General features: G+C 41.7%; 1 protein-coding gene across 1 annotated transcript in view; it reads left to right on the forward strand.

Annotated features, from left to right (window-relative positions):
• The first annotated feature begins 1,969 nt into the window (after positions 1-1,969).
• SH2D1A (SH2 domain containing 1A) overlaps positions 1,970-12,089 on the forward strand; it is a 111,092-nt gene continuing 100,972 nt past the window's right edge. The window contains exon 1 of the mRNA XM_073637899.1: positions 1,970-2,092. The gene's annotated coding sequence lies outside the window, so the exon portion shown is untranslated. The remainder of the gene's footprint in view (positions 2,093-12,089) is intronic.

The following is a 12,089-nucleotide window of genomic DNA, read 5'->3' on the forward strand; positions in this document are numbered from 1 at the left end:
CGGAAATTTCTGCTGCGGATTATCCTTGCGGAAAAATACGCAGCATGTCCATTAATTTTGCGGACACGCAGCATAGTTGCCGCCATTGACTTGCATTGAAACGCTTAATATCCGTGTCAGCACATTTGCACACACAGATATTAAGCGATTCTATGTACGGATGTCACCTGGGTTTGGAGAAGAGGAGACTCTCCTCCAGACCCTGGTAGCATAGAACCTGTTAATTCTTTTTTTAAACTATTACTTGGTCACACTATGTAAATCCATGCCGGTTTCATGATTTTATATAGTGTGACCAAGTTGTCAAGCACTTTTCCAAGTGATGCTAATGTAGCACCCTGAGGACTCGGCTGCTACAGGGGTATTGCACCTCGACCCAGAGGTGTGGTATTCCACTCCCGGGTAAGGATGGAGTGTGGAACTGAGCTTAGTAGGCTGCATGCACTACATACATCCCATTTCCGGGGGACAGAACAACGGTACTCCCACCAGTATATGTGCAGGTACGACAGCGTCTGTCCCTGGCTGGAGTGGGAGGGGGGTGGAACATCCCAGTAGTGTAGGGGCAGATAGGGGGAGTAGTCTGGGTAAAGCTAGGAGCCCATTGGGTGCTGGTCACCTGGGCTCACACATAGAGGGAGTTTATATGGTGGGCACCATCTTAGGAACAGGGTCAGAGAGCCTGAGGAGAAGCAGAGCAGAGGAGCTCAGCCAGGAGGGCTGACAGGGAGCTGTGGCTCCGGCTGGGCCCAGCTCCAGAGCAAGGCCTGCAGAGAGAGAGAGAGAGGAGTAAGAAGGACCCAGAGAGAAAGACAGAGGGAACCCCAAGAACCCAGAAACAGACCAGAAAGGGTGAAGGGTTGGCGAACACGGGTACCGGAACCCGAACTGGTGGAGGCCACTTATCCTCAGCCAGGAACCGGAGGTCGTGGTCAAGATTTGCCACGACCCTCACCAAATCCACGAGAAAGGCACACCAAGCATAGGGTCAGGGAACCCAGAGGAGGTTTGACCACCAAGAGACCCGAGGGAGCCGGCCAAAGGTGGATCCCTGGTGGGAATGGCCAGGAGGAAGAGAGAGAGACAGGGAAGCTCAGGACCACGCTCCGGACTGCCTGGGGGTTGGCCGAGTCCAGGACCTGGTGGACGCAGCACGGCTCGGGTGGTCACTCAAGGCCAGAGTGACTGAGAGAACATCTGTGAGTAAAAATCCTGAAACTGCACCTCAAGTCTCTGACTCTCCTTTCTACAACATAACTACACCCATCATCCACACCTGCTGCCCTGAGGCCATACCTCTCCCGTTGGGGGTTATACCATCACTGCTGCACATATACCACCGGCCTCAGCGGACTGCTCTGCAGCGGCGGCTTCAGAGCCGCACTCAACGGGTGGCGTAGTCGATCAAATTAACATCTACTGCCATAGACTGCCACTTAGTTTGACACCCTGGGCACGGACCGGGTCACCGCCACAAGGACTACTACCCCCATACAGATCCGGCTCCGGGTATCCCTTGAACATGGCCCAGGGGGCGCGTCACTAAAATCGCTTGGAAAAAAAAAAAACGCTTGACAAACGCTTCTACCTGGCGGGAAAAACGCATGTAAAATATGCATGAGTTTTTCCTGCCAGGGAGAAGCGGAAAAAATATGCAGCATTTCTGCATCGTGGGCACATAGCCTAATAGAACAAATGCAGCTAGACTTGTCCTTGCATTTTTAACTACCCTAAAAATGTTCCTTCACATACTGATATACAAGAAAGTGCAAGAAACTAAAAGTAAACAATCAGGATTCAGCATTTGCTTTGTATTTGCGGCTCAAGATTATTCTGTTTACCTTTCACTTAGTTTTACCACGTTTGTATGTTTTTTGTTTTTTAACTAATTTTTTTCTAAGAATAACCAACTTCTTATGGCTCACGTCTTCAGTTTTCCTGATCAAGATTTACAGTTTCCTCTTTTGTTTTCTGTGTGCGTGATATTTCTGGCCATCACAGTGAAGAACCACAGTAAATGGCTGCACTCGCAGTGAGATTTCCTCTGCTCAGCAAATAATCAGAAGTAAACGCCCGCTTCTTGGAAAATAAGGTAAGACTGAAATTACAGATGTGTTGTTAAAGACTTAGGGAAATAAATCAATGCAAATATTTTTTTCAGAGTAATGATATCGTATACATAGCACAGATACACTATGCAGCGCTGTACAGAAGTGTTCATCACTCACATCTCATCACACAAGGACAATTTCAGTGCTGATGCATGAGTCTCCGTTCTCCTACAATAGTATCAGGAACATTTTCTTTTTAGTAGAAAGGAGAGGGTCTTAGGGCTCATGCAGTCATACATGGATCTTGGTCCAATCTCAGATGGCAGTACATGGACTGGCCGTGGGTCTCACATGACAGCCTCATAGAAATATATGAAACTTCCATGCTCGGGCACAAACTTTAACACCTTTTCAAAGCTTCCAAATGGGATTGTGGACTATACCAATGCAGACCCTGATGATGTCAGTTCAGATATTAAAGGGTTTTGTCTTGGTTTAACGCCCCCTTTTTATAGGGAGGGAGGACACAATCAGTAAGTCTGCATTCACATATCGATGTGAAATGTCCGTGTGCTGCCCGATTTTTTTTCTCATACCCACAGAATTTCATGGATCTGTTCACACATCTGTGAAAATTATGTGTTCGAATGGGAGGCTCAGCACATATCCTGATCTTATTTTGAGGACATACTCAACGGGTTCGTGTGCTGTCCGATTTATAAAAAAAAAAAAAAATTGGCAGCAAACATACTTTTCCCACAGATCTGTGAAAGTAGCCTGAATCCCATCAAATTCAGTGCTGTGCGATGAAATGAGCAAGGAAATGGAGAAAACAAAAGACCAGGAGAGGGCGCTGAAAAGGGATTAGCTGAGCAGATCTGAGAAATAAAGTACAATAGTAATTTCATTTGTTCATTAACACTATGCAAGAAACTGTAATAATCTTCCCCCTTTCTAATTCTGCTCTACTCCACTATACTATCCCTATACAGTATAAATAATAAACCAAAATCCGCTAGGCACATAGTAATCAATGAATTACAGCCATGTCGGGGCAGCACATAAGTTGGCCCAGCTGGCCAAAGAAGCAACTCCATATTATGACCTATTAGGAAAAAGGAGAAAAATGGAGACTTTGAGATACTTCAAACATGCAAAACATTTTATTAATACACAACATTGTGAGTCAAAACATACATTAGAAAAACATTTTGTTTTTTTAATTCTCCTCTTCCAAGAGCTATAACTTTATTTTTCCATTAACATAACCATTTGAGAACTTGTTTTTTTTTTGCCGGATGAGTTGTAGTTTTGAATAACTTCATTCATTTTACCATTCAATGTAGTGGGAAACAGAAAAAAAATCCAAGTGGGATGAAATGGTGAAAAAATGCAATTCCTCTGTGGCTTACTGTTTTTTTTTTTATTTTTTTATTTTTCCAATGGCGTTTATTACTTGGTAAAAATGACTCTGAATCATGATTCTCCAGGTCAGTAAGATTACGGTGATACCAAACCTGCATAAATTTTTTTTCATTTACATAGAGAAATTTTTTTGTTTGTGTATAGTGTTGAGCGAGTATGTTCTGTTCCGAGTATGCTCGGGCCGAGCTCCGAGTATTTACAGCTGCTCGGTGATATGTTTGAATTGCTCCCGTGTGCATGATTTGCAACTGTTTGACAGTTTTATTACATGTGAGGAATGTGTAAGAAATAGACATTCCTCACATGTATTAAAACTGTCAAACAGTCGCAAATCATGCACACGGGAGCGGTTCAACTGTATCACTGAGCAGCTATAAATACTTGGTGCTCGGCCCGAGCATACTCGCCAAAAGGGTTAATAGAACATACTCGCTCATCACTATTTGTGTCACAATTTTCTGAAATCATTCAATAACAGTTTTATTTTTCCATCAATTGAACTGTGTGCAAGGTCTTTTTTGTGTGGTGAGATGGCAGTTTTATTCATATCCATATGAGTTGCATACCAAAGTATTGCAGTATGTAATGAAAATCACTTTTTCTTATAAAGCTCTGGCTGCGGCTGAGCTTTATAGGAGCACCAAGATGACAGCGATGGGGGATTGATTGTGATTTTGTGTTAAAGTAGACCAGCCCCCAGCCGCTATGGGAACCCGTCAATGTCCTGCAGTGCATAATCGGTGTCCAACAAGAGCTGGTGAGCGAGAATAACGTTGTGCATTCTTGAGATTGACAGCGGCATATAAATTGCCAACAGCAACTCCGCTCTGGCTGCTGCTCTTAGATACAGATGATGGCTATGGTTGAGGGGGGATGAGGGGGCGTGAGAGGAATGAGGAGGGTGAGGGTGTGACCATCAGGTTACACTCCCCTGCAAACCTCAGGCTCTCCTCTTTCTGGCGACTAGCCAATATACACTGTGCATAATTATTAGGCAAGTGAGTATTTTAACCTTATCATCATTTTTAGGCCACGTTCACACGTTCAGTATTTGGTCAGTATTTTACCTCAATATTTGTAATCCAAAACCAGCAGAGGAACAATCAGAGGAAAAGTATATTATGAACACGTCACCACTTCTGTATTTATCACCCACTCCTGGTGTCCGCTTACAAATACTGAGGTAAAATACTCACCAAATACTGAACGGGTGCATGTGGCCTTATGCAGATTTTAGAACTCCATTCTGTATAAACTTTAATGCTTATTGGATTAAGCAAATCAAGTGATATGTATTTGTGTATTGAGGAGGGTGCGGCATAAGGATATAACACCCTTTATCCATATGTGCAGAATTATTAGGCAGTTTGTTTTCCTTAGGCAAAATGTTCCAAAAATCCTTACTTTGTCCATGTCTCTGAGCACTGAACACTTTGTACTTCTGGGTCCTCCAGGGAGGTTGCTGTTCTGGAATATGACAGCACTGGAGGATAATTTTCCTCTGATTGTTCCACTCCTGGTTTTGGCTTATAAATACTGATGTGAAATACTGACCAAATAATACCGAACGTGTGAACATGGCCTATTAGTTATTCATGCCTTGTTAAAGGTGTTGATATCTATAGGCCACACCTTCCCTCATTGCACATCACCTGATCTGCTTCATCCATATGCAATGACATTTATGCAGCTTGGCATTGGAAAATCTGCATAAAAATACTCACTTGCCTAATAATTATACATGAAGTGTAGACTAGCTCCTAGTTTCACTGGGGTGGTAGCCCGGATGGATGCTGGGAGCAAAACCAAGTCCACCCTAAGCTTCAGCTATAGGATGCCACTGTCTCCTTTCGAAGTGAACCGCGATAGACTGCAGTCTTGTGAACTTTTTTTTTGTGCCACTTGTTCAATTTTTATAAGCGCACTGGGATGGTAGAGCACAGGTATCGGACTCTTAAGGCTATGTTTACACTCAGTGTTTTTTGTAACTTTTTTTTTTAGTGAAAATAAGAAGCTGTGTTTTACATTACCAGAAAAAGCTGTGACATTTCAGAAATCTCATGCACACAAAAAGTAATGAGAGACGTCAATTCACCAATAAAGTGGTGAATAAAGATAGAGTTGGTTCACAAATCTGTTGAGCTGGATTCTCTCCTATTTATGTGATTGCACTACGCTCTGACACAGTGTTTCCTGTGCTCCGAACACTAAAGGATATATTCTACGGTGAGCTGGACTTATATTTGTGTCATTTTCTGATACCATTAAAGGGGTTGTCCGGTGCAAATCGATAAGTCTGCAGACTTATGAATCCACCCTTATGAATAAGCCCTCACACAGCCCCAAATCAGGAAAAATGAAAATGTTATGGGTCTCGGAATATGGCAACACAAGCAAAAATTTTTTTTTTATTACAAACTTCCACAGTTTTTTCACCAATTAAATAAAAAAAATACTAAACATATTTGGTATCTGTGGTACTCAGATTGACGTGGAAAATCATATTGCCAGGTCAGTTTTACCATAAAGTGAACATGGTAAATAAAAACCCAAAAAACAATCATGTAATTGCACTTTTTTTTGCAATTTAAACACACTTGGAATTTTTTTTCCTGCTTTCCAGTGCACCACATGATAAAATGAATGATGTACAGTTAGGTCCATATATGTTTGGACAGAGACAACATTTTTCTAATTTTGGTTCTAGACATTACCTCAATGAATTTTAAACAAAACAATTCAGATGCAGTTGAAGTTCAGACTTTCAGCTTTCATTTGAGGGTATCCACATTAAAATTGGATGAAGGGTTTAGGAGTTTCAGCTCCTTAACATGTGCCACCCTGTTTTTAAAGGGACCAAAAGTAATTGGACAGATTAAATAATTGTAAATAAAATGTTCATTTCTAGTACTTGGTTGAAAACCCTTTGTTGGCAATGACTACCTGAAGTCTTGAACTCATGGACATCACCAGACGCTGTGTTTCCTCCTTTTTGATGCTCTGCCAGGCTTTCACTGCGGTGGTTTTCAGTTGCTGTTTGTTTGTGGGCCTTTCTGTCTGAAGTTTAGTCTTTAACAAGTGAAATGCATGCTCAATTGGGTTGAGATCAGGTGACTGACTGGGCCATTCAAGAATATTCCACTTCTTTGCTTTAATAAACTCCTGGGTTGCTTTGGCTTTATGTTTTGGGTCATTGTCCATCTGTAGTATGAAACGACGACTAATCAGTTTGGCTGCATTTGGCTGGCTCTGAGCACACAGTATGGCTCTGAATACATCAGAATTTATTCGGCTGCTTCTGTCCTGTGTCACATCATCAATAAACACTAGTGACCCAGTGCCACTGGCAGCCATGCATGCCCAAGCCATCACACTGCCTCCGCCGTGTTTTACAGATGATGTGGTATGCTTTGGATCATGAGCTGTACCACGCCTTCGCCATACTTTTCTCTTTCCATCATTCTGGTAGAGGTTGATCTTGGTTTCATCTGTCCAAAGAATGTTCTTCCAGAACTGTGCAGGCTTTTTTAGATGTTTTTTAGCAAAGTCCAGTCTAGCCTTTTTATTCTTGATGCTTATGAGTGGCTTGCACCGTGCAGTGAAACCTCTGCATTTACCCTCATGCAGTCTTCTCTTTATGGTAGATTTGGATATTGATACGCCTACCTCCTGAAGAGTGTTGTTCACTTGGTTGGCTGTTGTGAAGGGGTTTCTCTTCACCATGGTTATTATTCTGCGATCATCCACCACTGTTGTCTTCAGTGGGCGCTCAGGTCTTTTTGCATTGATAAGTTCACCAGTGCTTTCTTTCTTTCTTAGGATGTACCAAACTGTAGATTTTGACAAGCCTAATATTGTAGCAATTTCTTGGATGAGTTTTTCTGTTTTTGCAGCTTAAGGATGGCTTGTTTCACCTGCATGGAGAGCTCCTTTGACCACATGTTTACTTCACAGCAAAACCTTCCAAATGCAAGCACCACACCTCAAATCAACTCCAGGCCTTTTATCTGCTTAATTGAGAATGACGTAACGAAGGGATTGCCCACACCTGTCCATGAAATAGCTTTGGAGTCAATTATCCAATTATTTTTGGTCCCTTTAAAAACAGGGTGGCACATGTTAAGGAGCTGAAACTCCTAAACCCTTCATCCAATTTTAATGTGGATATCCTCAAATGAAAGCTAAAAGTCTGAACTTCAACTGCATCTGAATTGTTTTGTTTAAAATTCATTGTGGTAATGTCTAGAACCAAAATTAGAAAAATGTTGTCTCTGTCCAAATATATATGGACCTAACTGTAATTCAAAAGTACAACTCGTCCTGCAAAACAAGCCCTCATATGGCTATATTGATGGAAATTGTTATGGCTCTTGGAGGAAGGGGAGGAAAAATCGAAAATGAAAACAGAAAATTGAAAGGTTGTTAAGGGGTTAATTGATCAGATAATTGAAGGTTCAAGTCTCTAAAGTGGACTAAGAAAATACAGTAAAAAAAAGTTTTTCAAAATATAAAAAGTAGAAAAATTTGAATAACCCATTCCCCCCCCCATTAAAAATAACACAAAAATTAAATTATATGTTATATTATAATGTTTGGTATCACTGAGTTAGTAAAAGTCCAGTCTATCAAAATGAATTAACCCAAACGGTAAACATTGTAAAGAGGAATAAAGTAAAAACGCCAGCAGGATTATTTTTCCAGTCACTACACCTTTTTTTTAAAAAAAAGGCAATGGAAACCAAATTGGTATTAATAAAACCATCAGCTCACCACACAAGAAAAAAGCCCTCAAACAGCTCTATTAAAATAAAAACGCTATGCATCTCGAAAAATGTCGACATAAGCCAAATTTTTTTTTTCTACAAATTTCTGGAAGTTTTTTCACCACTTATTTAAAAAAAATAAATATGCATGTTTGGTATTGCTGTAATTGTACTGGCCTATAGAGTCATGTTTCCAGGAACTATTCAATTAATACCATAAAAACAAAATCCAACAACAATTGGCTATTTTTTTTTCACCATTTCATTCCATTTGTACTTTTTCTGCACTTTTCAATATATTCTATATATATAATCTTAAAATGGATGATATGAATCAACCTACAACTTGTCTCACAAAAATCAAACTCTCATACGGCTATGTCGACGGAAAAGTAAAAAAGTTATGTGGAACAAAGGAAAGAAAAAATACAAATGTATTTGTAGTTGTTAGTGTCTTTGTTAGTTTTTAACAAATTCTAAGTCCAAAATAAAGTTTAGTATTATCTCTTTTTTTCATGATGTTTGAAGGCAAACCATTGAGATATTCTGTATGTGAATGTATTAGGGGAAGGTGATCACCTCAATATTTCTAACTGGTAAACACAATTCTAAAAAAAATAATCCAATTATATAGTAATGTATAAAACATAGTAGATACTAAAGTTTATCCATAATAGCTATCTACATACACTTTGAATATCAAGATTTACAGTTTCAAAACAGACTCTAGTTGATGTGGAATGTGAAGGGACTGCTGTTTCTGAGATGATGAGAAAGCAGAGAGCTTTGTGTAAAAACATAACAAATGTGGGTAAAGGCAATAAAGAGGACATAAAACCAGAAAAGATGAAACTAAAACACGATTAAAATAAAAAAGGAAGTAGAGAAATATGATCTTTACATTTGAGATCAGAAAAAAATGAAACCTATAAGAGAAAAAGAACAGCCAAAGGGTGCTCTGTGATTTTGGTTATAACTAGTGTAGCATCGGCGTCTCTGCCCTCTGTCAGGCAGAGACCCTGTTCCCCTTACCGCCACGGTCCTGCTTCGGTGTCTTCCGGCCTCCCTGCAGCTGCTGCTGGTGCAAGCAGCTTCCCTGGCTCTGTGCTTAGGGCGCGCGCTCCCTCCCTCCTAAAGGGGATGCGCGCGCCTTCCTAAAAAGTCCCCGGCCAATATGGAGGTGCCCGTGCAAGGTTGTTGCTTTGTGTTACTTACTTTGCTTCAGCCCTCAGGTCCTCTGCAAGTCAGTCCTGTCTGCCGCCTGTTCTACAGCCCAGTCCGCCAGTCTGACTACTATCTAGCCCGACAGTCTGTCCACAGTCCAGTAAGCCAGTCTGTCTATGGGCTCTGCCCACTCGCTTACCTGGAAGCACCTGCCTGTTACCTGCTGTGCCCACCAGCCTGCTTAGCTGGAAGCACCTGCCTGTTACCTGCCGTGCCCGCCAGCCTGCTTACCTGGAAGCACCTGCCAGCTACCTTTTGTGCCCGCCAGCTTGCCTACCCCGAACACTCGCCTGACTTTCTGCCTAATCAGCCTGCTTGGCAACCCGGACCACCCGTCAGCCTGCCTGCCGAAGCTCATCCGCTGTACCGGTCAGTTCCTGCCTTCTGACCCGTGGGAGTCACCTGCTCTCATACAAGGTCGGTCCCAGAGTGGCACCTGGTCCCTCTGCTCGGTTCCTCCCTGGTTCACGGAGTCGACTGAGCTGCCGTGCGTCCTTGGTTGGGCCGAGTAGTTACTTAGTCACGCCCCTCTGGCCCCTCCTTGCACCGCAGCACAGAGGTTCCACCACCCGGATCCGTAACCACTCGTGATGAGCAAGCATACTCCAAGTACTGGGTACTCGCCCGAGCATCTCAGTACTAGAGATGAGCGTTGTTCTACTCGAACTGTTCGCCAATCTCAAATTCGAGCTGTTTTGGGCGGTGTTCGAGCCGGTCGGCGAACACGAACAATTTGAGAAAAATTCGGCTGTTCGAGGTTATGTTCGATAACTGTTCGTGCACCAAAATCATAACTGGATTTTTTCTCAGTAATGATGAAACTTAATGTTAATACGCAGTTTGAGTGTACAGCGGGGCGGGGGGAGGGGCAGGGGATGGATCTCTGCAGGAACAATGAAGATCTCCATTTTTTTTTCTCTTTCCCGCATTTGCAGTGGGGAGGTGCAATCTGTCAGCCTATCAGCAGCGCACACACGGAGCGAAGTGCTTTTTTTCACACAAGCAAGGGCATGTGTGATTGGCAGTGTATGTCACATGTCCTTGCCCTATAAGACCAAGCCATTTTCCCCGTCGCCACCATTTTCTCACTGCTGCAGCTGCGTGTTAGACGGCACCGCTGTTGCTGTGTGCGCTATACCTTGTTAATTTCAAGCCAATTTTCGCACAAATATACAGATAGCTTGGGAGTAGGGAATAGTTGTGATTGCAGTCCTTTTAAGGACTAGGTTACAGCATTTCCTATGACTTTTATCAGGCAGGTCTGTGCTCTTAAATAGATAGATTGTGGGAGCAAAGACTAATTGTAATTGGAGTCCTTTTCAGGACTAGGTTACATCAGTTCCTATCAGTTTTTGCCAGGCAGGTCTGTGCCAGTGCTGTGCAAGTTTTTTTCACAGCATTTGGCTGAATCTAGCAAAGCTAATCCTTTTTGGCCTATTGCAGAGTGTGTTAGTCAGTGGAGTAGCCTATCTGTGTTGCAAGATATACCACCTGTGTATAGAATACCAATTTTTTTACTGCACCTAGTGAAGTAAAATCTTTTGGGCATAGCATCATTCTATTAGTCCATCTATACTGACCTCCATCAGGTTGCAAACTGAATATAATTTTTTTCTGCATCTAGCTCTGAAAAAATATTTGGGCTTCTAGCAGTGTGTGGGACTTGGTCTATTAGTCCATCTATACTGACCTCCATCAGGTTGCAAATTAAAAATAATTTTTTTCTTCATTTAGCTCTGAAAAAATATTTGGGCTTCTAGCAGTGTGTGGGACTTGTTCTATTAGTCCTTCTATACTGACCTCCAGCAGGTTGCAAATTGAATAAAAAAATTTTCTGCATCTAGCTCTGAAAAAATATTTGGGCTTCTAGCGGTGTGTGGGACTTGGTCTATTAGTCCATCTATACTGACCTCCATCAGGTTGCAAATTAAAAATAATTTTTTTCTGCATCTAGCTCTGAAAAAATATTTGGGCTTCTAGCAGTGTGTGGGACTTGGTCTATTAGTCCATCTATACTGACCTCCATCAGGTTGCAAATTAAAAATAATTTTTTTCTTCATTTAGCTCTGAAAAAATATTTGGGCTTCTAGCAGTGTGTGGGACTTGTTCTATTAGTCCTTCTATACTGACGTCCAGCAGGTTGCAAATTGAATATAATTTTTTTCTGCATCTAGCTCTGAAAAAATATTTGGGCTTCTAGCGGTGTGTGGGACTTGGTCTATTAGTCCATCTATACTGACCTCCATCAGGTTGCAAATTAAAAATAATTTTTTTCTGCATCTAGCTCTGAAAAAATATTTGGGCTTCTAGCAGTGTGTGGGACTTGGTCTATTAGTCCATCTATACTGACCTCCATCAGGTTGCAAATTGAATAAAAAAATTTTCTGCATCTAGCTCTGAAAAAATATTTGGGCTTCTAGCGGTGTGTGGGACTTGGTCTATTAGTCCATCTATACTGACCTCCATCAGGTTACAAATTAAAAATATTTTTTTTCTGCATCTAGCTCTGAAAAAATATTTGGGCTTCTAGCAGTGTGTGGGACTTGGTCTATTAGTCCATCTATACTGACCTCCATCAGGTTGCAAATTAAAAATAATTTTTTTCTTCATTTAGCTCTGAAAAAAT

Source organism: Phyllobates terribilis, unplaced genomic scaffold, assembly GCF_046119375.1.
Source record: "Phyllobates terribilis strain yellow unplaced genomic scaffold, ASM4611937v1 Scaffold_7__3_contigs__length_470593459, whole genome shotgun sequence".
Taxonomy (NCBI): Eukaryota; Metazoa; Chordata; class Amphibia; order Anura; family Dendrobatidae; genus Phyllobates; species Phyllobates terribilis.